The sequence below is a fragment of the Patella vulgata genome, chromosome 1 (assembly GCF_932274485.2).
Source record: "Patella vulgata chromosome 1, xgPatVulg1.2, whole genome shotgun sequence".
In the NCBI taxonomy this organism is placed as follows: Eukaryota; Metazoa; Mollusca; class Gastropoda; family Patellidae; genus Patella; species Patella vulgata.
The window spans coordinates 87,466,640-87,478,925 of NC_065879.2; the positions used below are offsets into that span (position 1 = coordinate 87,466,640).

The following is a 12,286-nucleotide window of genomic DNA, read 5'->3' on the forward strand; positions in this document are numbered from 1 at the left end:
GGAGGAAACCGGAGGACCCAGAGAAAACCCACGAGGTTGGACAGGCGACCCTACTCCTGGCCACGTACAACCGGGGATTCGAAACCACGCCAGTCGACTCAATGACAGACTTTATGATACAGCGCGCGCACGCTAACCATTCTGCCATCCAACTCCCCTCAAAATACATTCAGATTCTGACATTAAAAAAATAGTTTATATTCTTGTGCTGGAAAAAAAGACAGTACTATCACTATCAAGAGAAGAAAAGATCTAAATGTATTCAGATACTGATAGTAAAAAAATTGTTGATTTTTCACACTAAAAAAAGACGATTACTGCCAACAACAAATTAAGGGGTCTAAATACATTCAAATTCTGATATTAAAAAAAAAAAAAAAATAGTTATTCAAAGGATCAAAATACTTTTAGATTCCGATATCCCAAAAATACTTGATGTTTTGTGTCAGGGTATGTCGTAAATGTAGTGTTAGTAATGTATGTGTGATAACCCAAGCTATTGATGGTAGTTGCACGAGGTTTGAATAAAATGTCTTGACTGAGAAGATCTTTTTGTTATACAAGAATAATATGAACCCCAATAGCCCTAACAACATAACATTTCGCCTTAAAAAAAGGGAGAGAGAGAGAGAGAGAGAAATGGGGTTTAACGTCCACTCGACACAAACTAGGTCATTTCGGGACTAACATATGGTTCAATTTTATTTACATAATTCGCTTGCGCGTAGGGGTCTTTAGCAGTGGGAGGAAACCAACGAGGTTGGACAGACGACCCGACTCCTTGCCACGTACAACCGGGGATTCGAAACCAAGCCAGTCGACTCAATGACACTCTTTAATATAGTTTGTGGGCACGCTAACCATTCAGCTATCCACCCCCCCCCCATTTTGCCTTTAAAAAAGGACTAATCTGTTACTATCAAGAACAAAGGATTAAAATATATTCAGATTCCGACATTAAAAAAATGTTAGAAAAAGACTACCGAAAGATACATGAGACCTATTCAAGTCACAGATGCAAATATGTTCACGGGACCTTGGTTTTTTGTCCCATCTGAACTACTAAACAGAGGATTAAAATACATTTGAATTCTGACATTAAAAAATGCAGCACTGCGACTACATAAAGATACATGAGACCTATTCAAGTCACTGAGGCAAATAAACAATGGATTTCCTTAAATCAGTTATAAAAAAAAAAAAAAATACATTTAGGGCCGTCTTCCGTATATAATCTGATACATAACAAATATTGGATTGATCTAAAAAAAAAAAGGAAAAAAAGAAAAAAAAAGAGAGGGGGAGAGAGAGAGAGAGAGAGAGAGAGGGAGGCTTAAGTCCACTCAACACAAACTGGGTGTTTTTAGGACTAACATATGGTTCAATTTTATTTCATCAATTTGTTTGCGCGTTGGGGTCTTTAGCAGTGGCAGGAAACCAGAGGACCCAGAGAAAACCCACGAGGTTGGCCTACAACCCGGAATCGAAACCACGCTAGTTGACAAGACAGAGAGAGAGACACAAAGAGAGTCTACTAAGACTACAATCAGAAGTCATGGACAATAATTTTGCCAAGGATCAAAATTGATAGGAGTACAATACAATATATATTCAATGACCTCGAAAAAGCTGAAAATAACAATTTCTGACAACTTGAAAAAAAAACAAGTTTGGACACTGAGTTTAAGATGTATGGAAAGCTAGCAGAAAATTTTTCGATCAAGAACTAAGGATCAAAAATACATTCAGATTCTGGCATTAAAAAATGCCTAAATGTTTACATCACAAAAATGTAGACTTATTAACTTCTTCGAAAAAACTCAAAAAAAAAAACAAAAAAAAAATTCACAATTTAAAAAAAAAATTAGTTGGAAGATGTATGGAAAGCCAGAAATAATTCTTTCAAATCAAGAATAAAGCATCAAAAATAATACATTTAGATTCTGGCACTAAAAAATGCCAAATTTAATTCATAAAAATATAAATTTATTAACTTCTTCGAAAAAGATCCCCCAAAAAAAATCTTCACAATTTGAAAAAAATTAGTTGAAGATGTATGGAAAGCCAGAAAAAATTCTTTCACATCATGAACAAAGGATCAAAAATAGATTCTGACATTAAAAAATTTCAAATTTAATTCATAAAAATATAGATATATTAACTTCTTCAAAAAAGCTCAAAATAAAAATGTCCAATTAGGCAATCATAATAAACAATCCCAAAGAGTTCTATCAGGAATGTATCACACACACACAAGATTTCATAAGAGAAAGGGGGATAACTCTCGATACAGTTCCTTCCTTAGGCCAAAGTGAAAAATGTCAAAAAGTTTTAAAAACTTCCATCAACGAGAGAGAGAGAGAGAGAGAGAGAGAGGGAGAGGGAGTGTTTAACCTTGTTGAAGGTAAGTTTTATTAATTTCAACAGATTAAGTTGGAAGTTAAATTTCATCAATTGCGACAAATTAAATCGAAGGCAAGTTTTATCAATTTCAACAGAATAAGCCGAACTTAAACTTCACCAATTTCGACAGATTAAGTCAAAGGTAGGTTTTATCATTTTCGACAGAATAAGCCGAAGTTAAATTTCATCAATTTCAAGACATTAAGTGCGTTCATTTGGTAGAATATGGTAAAAACATAATGCATGGGGCGACGGGCACTCATTTAGTAGAATATGGTAAGAACATAATACATGGGGTGACGGGCACTCATTTGCTAGAATATGGTAAGAACATAATACATGGGGTGACGGGCACTCATTTGGTAGAATATGGTAAAAACATAATACATGGGGTGACGGGCACTCATTTGGTAGAATATGATAAGAACATAATACATGGGGTGACGGGCACTCATTTGCTAGAATATGGTAAGAACATAATACATGGGGTGACGGGCACTCATTTGATAGAATATGGTAAGAACATAATACATGGGGTGACGGGCACTCATTTGATAGAATATGGTAAGAACATAATCAAATACAAAAATACATAAATGTCTAGTCAGCATTAGGCCACACCCATTTGATTTTCTATTCTTCTGCATCTTGATAAATAAATAGACCACTTGAAAGATGTTTTGTTCAGGCCTGGAAATAACGGTTTTAGATGTACCTGACAAAATGTACATTGTACCCGACATTTTCAACTTAGTGCCAGACATGTATTAATAATATCAATAAAAAAGGCAAAATGACAGGCACCAGAGGTTTAGTGCCTGACAAAGCCTGAATCTGTGCCTGACATTGTCTGTGACAGTTCCCTTATTTCCAGGTACCTTTTGTTTAAAATTTCAAAGCCTAGAAATTTAGAAACAGAAGCTTTTTAACAGCACAAAAAAAGTCCTTTGGTATTAAATTAGTCTTTTTTGGTCAAAAAAAGAAGGAAAATATTTAACAGGTGATTTCGAAGATCAGAAATTCAAATGCATGTGGCCCAACCTACTTTTATCTATTCATTCATGGTTTCAATCAGACCATACAACAATATATAAAAATTTATATTCAATCAATTTCCTGTCTGTTATCTAATAATTCATTTCTGATATAATGAATGAATGAATGAATGCTAAAAATAGGTTGCATGAATCATATTCAACATTATATATGCTGACTATAACAGGTCAGGTCTAAATATTAAGGCCACCTGCAGATTTCGTCATGGTCATGAGATGTAAACTAGGTCATTTCGGGACTAACATTTGGTTCAATTACTGGCTTGCGTATAGGGGTCTTTAGCAGTGGGAGGAGGAAACCGGAGGACCGAGAGAAAACCCAACCGGGAAATCGAAACCTTATGAAACAAAGCACACGCGCTATGACAAAATAAAAACACAAAAACAAAATCTGACTCCTGCATCAGATTTTTTGGAAGGGTTGTCTTAAAAACATAATAATTTCTTTTGTATATCCTTAATATTTTAATATCAATACCATGGATGAAAACCAATCCTAGTCTATTGATCAGCCATGTTTTGTTGTAGAAAATGCTTTTCACAATAAACCCTCTTTCAAATCCAATCCCAGTTTTATGTTAACACGAATCTATCCCCACGAATCTTTCTAAATACTATTTGGAAAAAAGATTAAATGATCGTTCAAAACCAAAGTTATATAATTCAATCATATAATTTTTGGGGGATATTTTCAAAGTCTGGCATATTTGCAGTAGAGATTTTTCTTTTCTATCAATCAAGAAATTTGTTATCAAGAGAATACACATCAGGCGTTTCAAGCGTGGGGTGGCTGAGCTCCCTGGGTGTGCGAGATGGAATTTCATGAAGTGTGACATGGGTGCTTGAGAAACGAGAGAGAGAGAGAAATTGGGTTTAACGTCCACTCGACACAAACTAGGTCATTTCAGGACTAACATATGTTTTTAATTTTATTTCAATAATTCGCTTGCGTGTAGGGGTCTTTAGCAGTGGGAGGAAACCGGAGGACCCGGAGAAAACCCACGAGGTTGGACAGGCGACCCTACTCCTTATCACGTACAACCGGCTTGAGAAACATGTCATGGCTCAGACGGCTGCCATTTACATAAGAACTTACTTTTGAATTTTAATGACAACAGTTATGACAGAAACTTAACACAAAGTCATGAACCCCAGATTAAAGATGCCTTCCCACAAAAACTGTGTGAGTTCTCCTGCCATCTGTTAGGATAACAGAAACTTAAAGCACCAAGTCATGAACGCCAGATTAACATTAATTTAGCCTAAAATCTTCAAGTGGGAATGTATCTTTAAGTGGGAGTGTATCTTTAAATTAAGCCTAAAATATTTAAATTTTGTACCAAAAGTTTACTTCTAAATTTCGGTAAATTAAACCTTTTGCTTCTCTGTATTTCAATGTCAAAGATCATCTTGCTTTAGACTTTTTTTTTCCAATCTGTGGAGTTAGTAGTAAGTTTCCTGTGTAAAAACATGGCAGGTCTCCTTCCAGAAAAAATCTTTTTGTGGAACTGTTGACAACTCCTGCAATTTGACGACTTCTGCAAGTAAATCGTAACGGATTTATAACACAAAATAAAAGTCGTAACGAAATATAAAATGTTGTTTAACGTCCTACGGTTCTGCATCGAAGATTGTATAAATCGTACAGTGTGCTATGAGGGAAATTTAGCACGGACAGTGGTAGTGTACAGCCGCAGTCTTTAACGTTTAAGGATGCTTTTGCCTCTCGACGCACCTTGACTTATCTTCAGGCGAGTCATTTACATCTCATGCTTGGGTTTACTAAAAATGTCTCTCGTAGGCTGCCCATAGTAACAGATTGTGAGCTAGGCTTTACATAGGCCCATTGAAGCAGATTGTGAGCTAGGCTTTACATAGGCCTCGTGGCAATGGACTACCACTTCCGGTTTCAAGGTTATGGCCCTCTGGGCCCCGGACGAATTTCGACCCCGGGCGAAGCCGGGCATCCTTTTAGTTGATAAATAAGGTTAAGTGCAGTAATTACCACAAACATTTCTCTTGGAAATTATTCTGGATGTAGATAATTATCTGTGATCAGGACGATTAAGTAATTAATACAACCAATTCTCTCCCAACTGGATTTATCTTTAGAAGAGGAATATTTAAACATCGTAAAGCATCATCATTTAAATCTCAGCACCATCAAACAAACATCTTGAATTTTCACGCTAAAAGTAAATTGTTAAATCAAATAGCAAAACATTAAACTGACTGTTGCCTATTTTCTAAGAAAATCAAAACATAATTATTTCTATATCTATTGCTTAATAGCTATAGACTGTCGACCACTTATATACAATCACTGGCATTATTCTAGCACTTAATAATAGCAAAATTACCTCCCTTGTATTATTTACGCCGAGGATCCATAGCGGCTAAGTAAATAAGAAATGAAATGAAATGAAATGGGGTTTAACTTCCTACTGTTCTGCTCCTATACTGGGCTAATGAAGACGGGCATATGCCATACAGTGTGCTATGAGGGAAATTTTGCCCGGGCAGCGTCACTATCGCCTACTCTTATATCGAATTCCAACTGCCAAGGGATCTTTTACGTGCATTCTAATGTATACACGGGACCTCGGTTTTTTCGTGTCATCCGAAGGACTAGACAGACAGGTTTGATCCCAGTGTTGGCCGAGAAAGTTCATTGAGATTTTCTGGCATGGTTTCCCCTTGTAAGCGGTGCAAGATGGCTGTATAGTCGTTCGGATGGGACAATAAAAAACGAGGTCCCGTGTACATATTGGCATGCACGTAAGAGAACCCTCAGCAATTGGAATTTAGTAAGAGTATCTATAGGCAAAAAATGCATGTGCTGTGTGTCTTCGTGAGAACTTGTCATTTGAGCGTGAAATTTCACTGTGGTGAGTGGCGTGGTTTCGAATCATCGGTTGTACGTGACAAGGAGTAGGGTCACCAATCCAACCTCGTGGGTTTTCTCCAGGTCCTCCGGTTTCCCCCACTGCTAAAGACCCCTACGCGCAGGCGATTTATTGAAATAAAAAATAAAACCATATGTTAGTCCCGAAATAACCTAGTTTGTGTCGAGTGGACGTTAAAACCCATTTCTCTCTCTCTCTCTCAACTTTTAACAGAGCAAATTTTGAACAGCGTAACCGTTAGGGGATTTCCCCTTCTTGTCGAGACATCACATGACAAGCAAAGTATCGTATCGGAGATGGTGACACCTGAAGCGATATTTTAATGTCAAACCATACCTTTTTTCAAATGTTGCTCCAACATTAAATAGCAGACGACAACCTTCCAAACAACAGGAATAACTAAAAGTGACATCTAAAGTATTATAGAAATTCTATGTTCCCACTGTGGACCTTCTGTGTGACTTCGCTGCAAATAGGAGTGATTTCAGGTTTGCAGACAGGGGGTGTTACTTCGCGCTCCACTCGGTACACCATGAATAATTAACATGACAGTATGCCTATAAGATATGACAAATCGTGACAAAATGAAAGCAGAAAGAGAGAATCAAGAAGGCAAAGTACCACTCATGTTGCAGGACGTGTCAATTTCTAGTAATTATATGAGTAATACAGTATTTAATTTGAAAATAAATCCACTATTATAAACATATACTGATATTTGTGACTGTTTGTCTATTTGTTTTGGGCTGATTCCCTGGTTGTACATGACAATGAGTAGAGTCGCCTGTCCAACCTTGTGGGTTTTCTCCGGGTCCTCCCGCTGCTAAAGACCCCTACGCGCAAGCGAATCATTGGAATAAAATTGAACCATGTGTTATTCCCCAAATGACCTAGTTTGTGTCGAGTAGACCTTAAACACCATCTCTCACTATTCTGGGTTGGCAGCTACACTAGGATCATCCTGAGGCTTAAATTTGGTGTATAGGCATTAGGGATAGTTTGGACCGGGTAGTAACATAGGCTAAGTGGCGTTAGCCTATCGCTTCCAGTTTCAACCGGTGCATCACAGGTTCAACCTCTAGTAAAATATACCAGCGGTTGCCAGGCAAGCTACACCCACATTTTGCAAGAGATGGATAGAGAACAAGCTAAAAAAAAAAAGAGATTTTTCGTACAATCAGGGCCCATAATCCAGGAAACAAGCCAACAGTGAGGCTGATGTCCCCCGCTGAAATCCCGAAATAAATAGATGACATATATTAATTAATTGCATGTTTATCTTTTTCAAAAGTATCCAGCAATCAAACTGATTATTAAGTATACATTAAGTTTCATCACTCTCTATCAGATAGAATCAAAATAAACAAGGCATTGACCTAATAAACACATACACCAAGTTTGAACATTCTAGCTCAATTAAAAGTTATCGTGTCCCAAAGCATCAACCAATCAAATTGCTTATCTCTGCTTACCCTAAGCGGAAAATGCTCATCTTCGAACTCCATCAAGGCATTGACCTAATCAACACATACACCAAGTTTGAACATTCTAGCCCAATTAGGAAGAGAGTTATCGTGTCCCAAAGCATCAACCAATCAAATTGCTTATCTCCCTTTTTACCCTAAGCGGAAAATGCTCATCTTCGAACTCCATCAAGGCATTGACCTAATAAACACATACACCAAGTTTGAACATTCTAGCTCAATTAGGAAGAGAGTTATTGTGTCCCAAAAAGTGTGACGGACAGACGGACAGACAGACGGACGAACCCATTTTAATAGTCCCCTGCTTTCTTCGAAAGGCGGGGGACAATTATGGTCTGAAATGCACGAATATCAAAAGGGACTGAGATCTTTGGGATATAAAGATATATTTTAAGTTTCATCCAAACGGATAAAAATTGTGACCTCTAGAGGCTCCACAACCTTCGTATTACATGCTTTTACACAATTTGCGCAAAAGGACAGGCCATTTTGTTAGTCAGTTTTGTTTCGATTTTTCCGAAATTCAAACTCCACCTTTGTTATGGTGGATTGGTTATATAATTAAACGGCTTTTAAAATCGGATAAAAATTGTGACCTCTAGAGAATGGGGGGCTATAATCCAGGGAGTATATGGTTCTGCTCCATTGGGCTATGGAGACAGGCATTCGCCATACAGTCTACTATGAGGAAAATTTTCACAGGCAGCGGCACTATGGCCAACTCTTATATCAAATTCCATCTGCCAAGGGATCTTTTACGTTCACGCCAATGTATATAAATGGGCCCTCGTATTTCCGTCCTATCTAGACGACTTGACAGCTGTACTAATTGTCAGGCCCTCCTTGAAACCACGTTGAAAAATCCTGATGAACTTTCTTGGCCAATGGAGGATCGAACCGACTAGCAAGCCAGCATCCTACCCACTTACTGACTTAGCCACCATGGCTCCTTTCTGGGGTGACTTTATTTCAGATAATAAAGGGGATTACCCTTTTCACATTTCCAATGTTTGCATGACTTCATTAAAAGTATCTAGAACTAATTCGTAAATCCACAACATAATTACTTCAATGACATTAATATGATTAATTACGTCTGTTTTTATCAAGACCCGGTATTCTTAAGGTTGATTTTATTTAAGATAATACGGTATGGAAAAGGGGATTACCCTTTTCGTATTTCCGATTTTTGACATCCATAAAAGTATCTAGAACAAAATTATTTCAATGTCATATTACCTTTTTGTCAGCCTGTTATCGTCGTATCATGATAGGTTTTAACTTCCAACCAGAGCAGAACAATCAACCGGCGATCATGATTCCAAGATCCTTCTTATCACGAGCCACTTGGAACAAGTCAAGTCAACGCAAGCCTTGCCTTGCATCCGCATTTCGCCGAATACATTCATTCGGCCCACCAGTCGGTTTTTTAAGATTTTTTCGCAATGGGTGTGTGTGCCTTTTTACAGCTGAAGTGGTTTCTGCAGAAGTCATGCAGAATTTCCTAAAATAAAATGAAGGCCCAGGGAAGAAATGAAATGGGGTTTAACGATAGGGCTATTATATTATATGAAGTTGGGCAAACTGCATACAATGTTAGTGTGCTATGAGCTAAAACTCGCCCCGATGTCACCCCTTTTAATAATAGCAGCGGCCAATAAGCGAATATTATAACTGCTAATCAGTTTTCGGTCGGAGGGGTAAAGTATAACAGTACAATATTAAGGCCACCTCCAGATTTCGATAAGGGCTAGGACACGTACGTGATTGCTGCCCGGGATTGTGGGGTTAGGGTTAGGGTCCGGATTAGCGCTAGCCCTGTTTACACTTCGTGACCATGACAAAAATTTGGCGGTGTCATCACTGTAAATGAAATGAAATGGGGTTTTTAACGTCCTACTGTTCTGCTCCTAAACTGGGCTAATGGAGACGGGCTTACGCCATACAGTGTGCTATGAGGGAAATTTTGCCCGGACAGCGGCACTACGGCCAACTCTTATATCGAATTCCAACTTCAAAGGATCTTTAACGTGCACGCCAATGTCCTGCATCACTGACAAGCGGTGTCATCCCCTCAGTAAGTATAAAGTCGGCAAAATAAAGAATTCTGTATGTTTTATCAATTCTTCAGGTAGATGAGTAATTGTGTAGTTCTTTTAGGAACTGTGTGTGATCGATCAGATCTAGACAGATCCTAAAGGAAATGAAATGAAATGGGGTTTAACGTCCTACTGTTCTGCTCCTATACTGGGCTAATGAAGACGGGCATACGCCATACAGTGTGCTATGAGGGAAATTTTTGCCCGGGCAGCGGCACTATCGCCTACTCTTATATCAAATTCCAACTGCCAGGGGATATTTTACCTGCATTCCAATATATACACGGGACCTCGGTTTTTTGTCTCATCCGAAGGACTAGACAGCTGTCCTTGTCAGGCCCTCCGTTCTGCACCACTGAGTTCCTAAAGGAAAGTAACTTATAGGTAAAATGTGAAAAAAAAGTTGATATAATATTTAAAAAAAACCCAAACATTTTGGCGTCTAGTCGGCAAAATAAAGTGTCCTAAATCCCATGATTTTGTGCCACAAACTTTGTGGTCTGGAGCCACTTTACATTCGGACGAGCGCTTTAGGTCATAAGGTACGTCACTGTGATAATCCTTTAGTGGCATTTAGAGATTGGATACATTTTTTTTTACAGAACTAACACGTTATATGGGCAACAGTCACTGGTTTATTATACACACGCACGACGTTTCGATAAGCATTCTCTTATCGTTAGAGAGAGAGAGAGAGAGAGAGAGAGAGAGAGAGATGGGATTTAACGTCCACTCGGCACAAACTAGGTCATTTCGGGACAAACACAGGGTTCAATTTTATTTTCATAATTCGCTTGCGCGTAGGGCTATTTAGCAGTGGGAGGAAACCGGAGGACCCGGAGAAAACCCACGAGGTTGGACAAGCGACCCTACTCCTTGTCACGTACCGGGGAATCGAAACCACGCCAGTTGACTCAATGACAGACTTTATGATAGAGCGCGCACGTGCTCTTATCGTTATCATTGACATTTGGTAAAGTGTGAAATAGCTTTATTTAACGTCCGCTTCCACCGAAGTGATATCGCAAAAATTGTAAAATTTTTAATAAGAAGTAGGCTACAAAATTAAAATAACAATGATACAGAGAAATCTCAGTTATATAAAGGCCAATATTCAATCTGCAAAAATAGTTAATTATTTAATTATTAAAACATAGTTAAAACGTCAAAAAGTGTAACGACTAATCACTAAAAAAACAACAGCAACTTATCACGAACGATAGAAGTATCAATTTCAAGCCAATCAACTTGAATCCGTTGATGGTGTACGCACTATCGCTAATCGATAATACTTTTTCCTGAACTGATCAGTGATCAGGAACCATCTCACACCGCCGGAAGTATGAGTTCGTTGTTAATGCAAATAATAATTTCTTACATGCGCAAGTCCCCAGGAACAAACACACACTGGAGTCAATTCAAACCGTCACACTGGGCAGCAATCACGTGTCCTAGCTAGCCCTTATCGAAATCTGGAGGTGGCCTTAATATTGTACTCTTATACTTTACCCCTCCGACTGAAAACTGTTTAGCAGTTATAATATTCGCTTTTTGGTTGCTGCTATTATTAAAAGGGGTGACATATAATAGCCCTATCGTTAAACCCCATTTCATTTCTTTTCTGCCTTCATTTTATTTTAGGAAATTCTGCATTAATTCTGCAGAAACCACTTCGGCTGTAAAAAGGCACACACACACCCATTGCCAACAAAAAAAAGCCGACTGGTGGGCCGAATGAATGTATTCGGCGAACAGAGTATTTTTACTCTGTGGCTTGCACTGAGTGGCTCGTGATAAGAAGGATTCTTCTGCTCTGGTTGGAAGTTAAAACCTACCATGATACGACGATAACAGGCTTACAAAAAGGTAATGACATTGAAATAATTTTGTTCTAGATACTTTTATTTGGGTAGACTAATCACCGGAATTCACCGGAATACATTTTTTAAATGTTACATTGTCAGATCTAGTAGATGTACCATAGCATAATATTCTGTGCGAAAATCATTAATTTTATGTTAGGTTGAGTCGGCGCCGAGGAACATGAAGCATGAATAGATTGGTGGATGGAATTGTTGGATAATTGTTTAAAATCTATCAGACGCTAGATTATGATTTAAATATCCTCTTAGGGGGCAAATGGATTGTTATACGCCCACATTGAAATGTAGTCGTATATTGTCGTCGCCCCCGTCCGTCCGTCTGTCGGTCCGGCGTCCACAAGCAATTCACAAGCTGGACTCCATAGGCTAAAGTTAATATCCGATTGACTTTAAATTTATATACAGTGTTTAAGGCCATGAAACGAAGAAGCCTATTGATTTTCAGCGATTTCCGAT

At 38.3% G+C, this 12,286-nt stretch overlaps 1 long non-coding RNA gene across 2 annotated transcripts; it reads right to left on the reverse strand.

Annotated features, from left to right (window-relative positions):
- Positions 1-2,579: 2,579 nt before the first annotated feature.
- Positions 2,580-9,210, reverse strand: LOC130014329 (uncharacterized). Of its 2 annotated transcripts, XR_008789287.1 has the most exons (4): positions 9,088-9,190; positions 6,701-6,921; positions 5,464-5,647; positions 2,580-4,996 (listed from the first exon to the last, which is right to left on the reverse strand). It is a non-coding gene; the product is annotated as an uncharacterized LOC130014329 (long non-coding RNA). The 2 variants fall into 2 exon arrangements; XR_008789288.1 differs by lacking the exon at positions 6,701-6,921 and having other exon boundaries at positions 9,088-9,210.
- Positions 9,211-12,286: the final 3,076 nt, after the last annotated feature.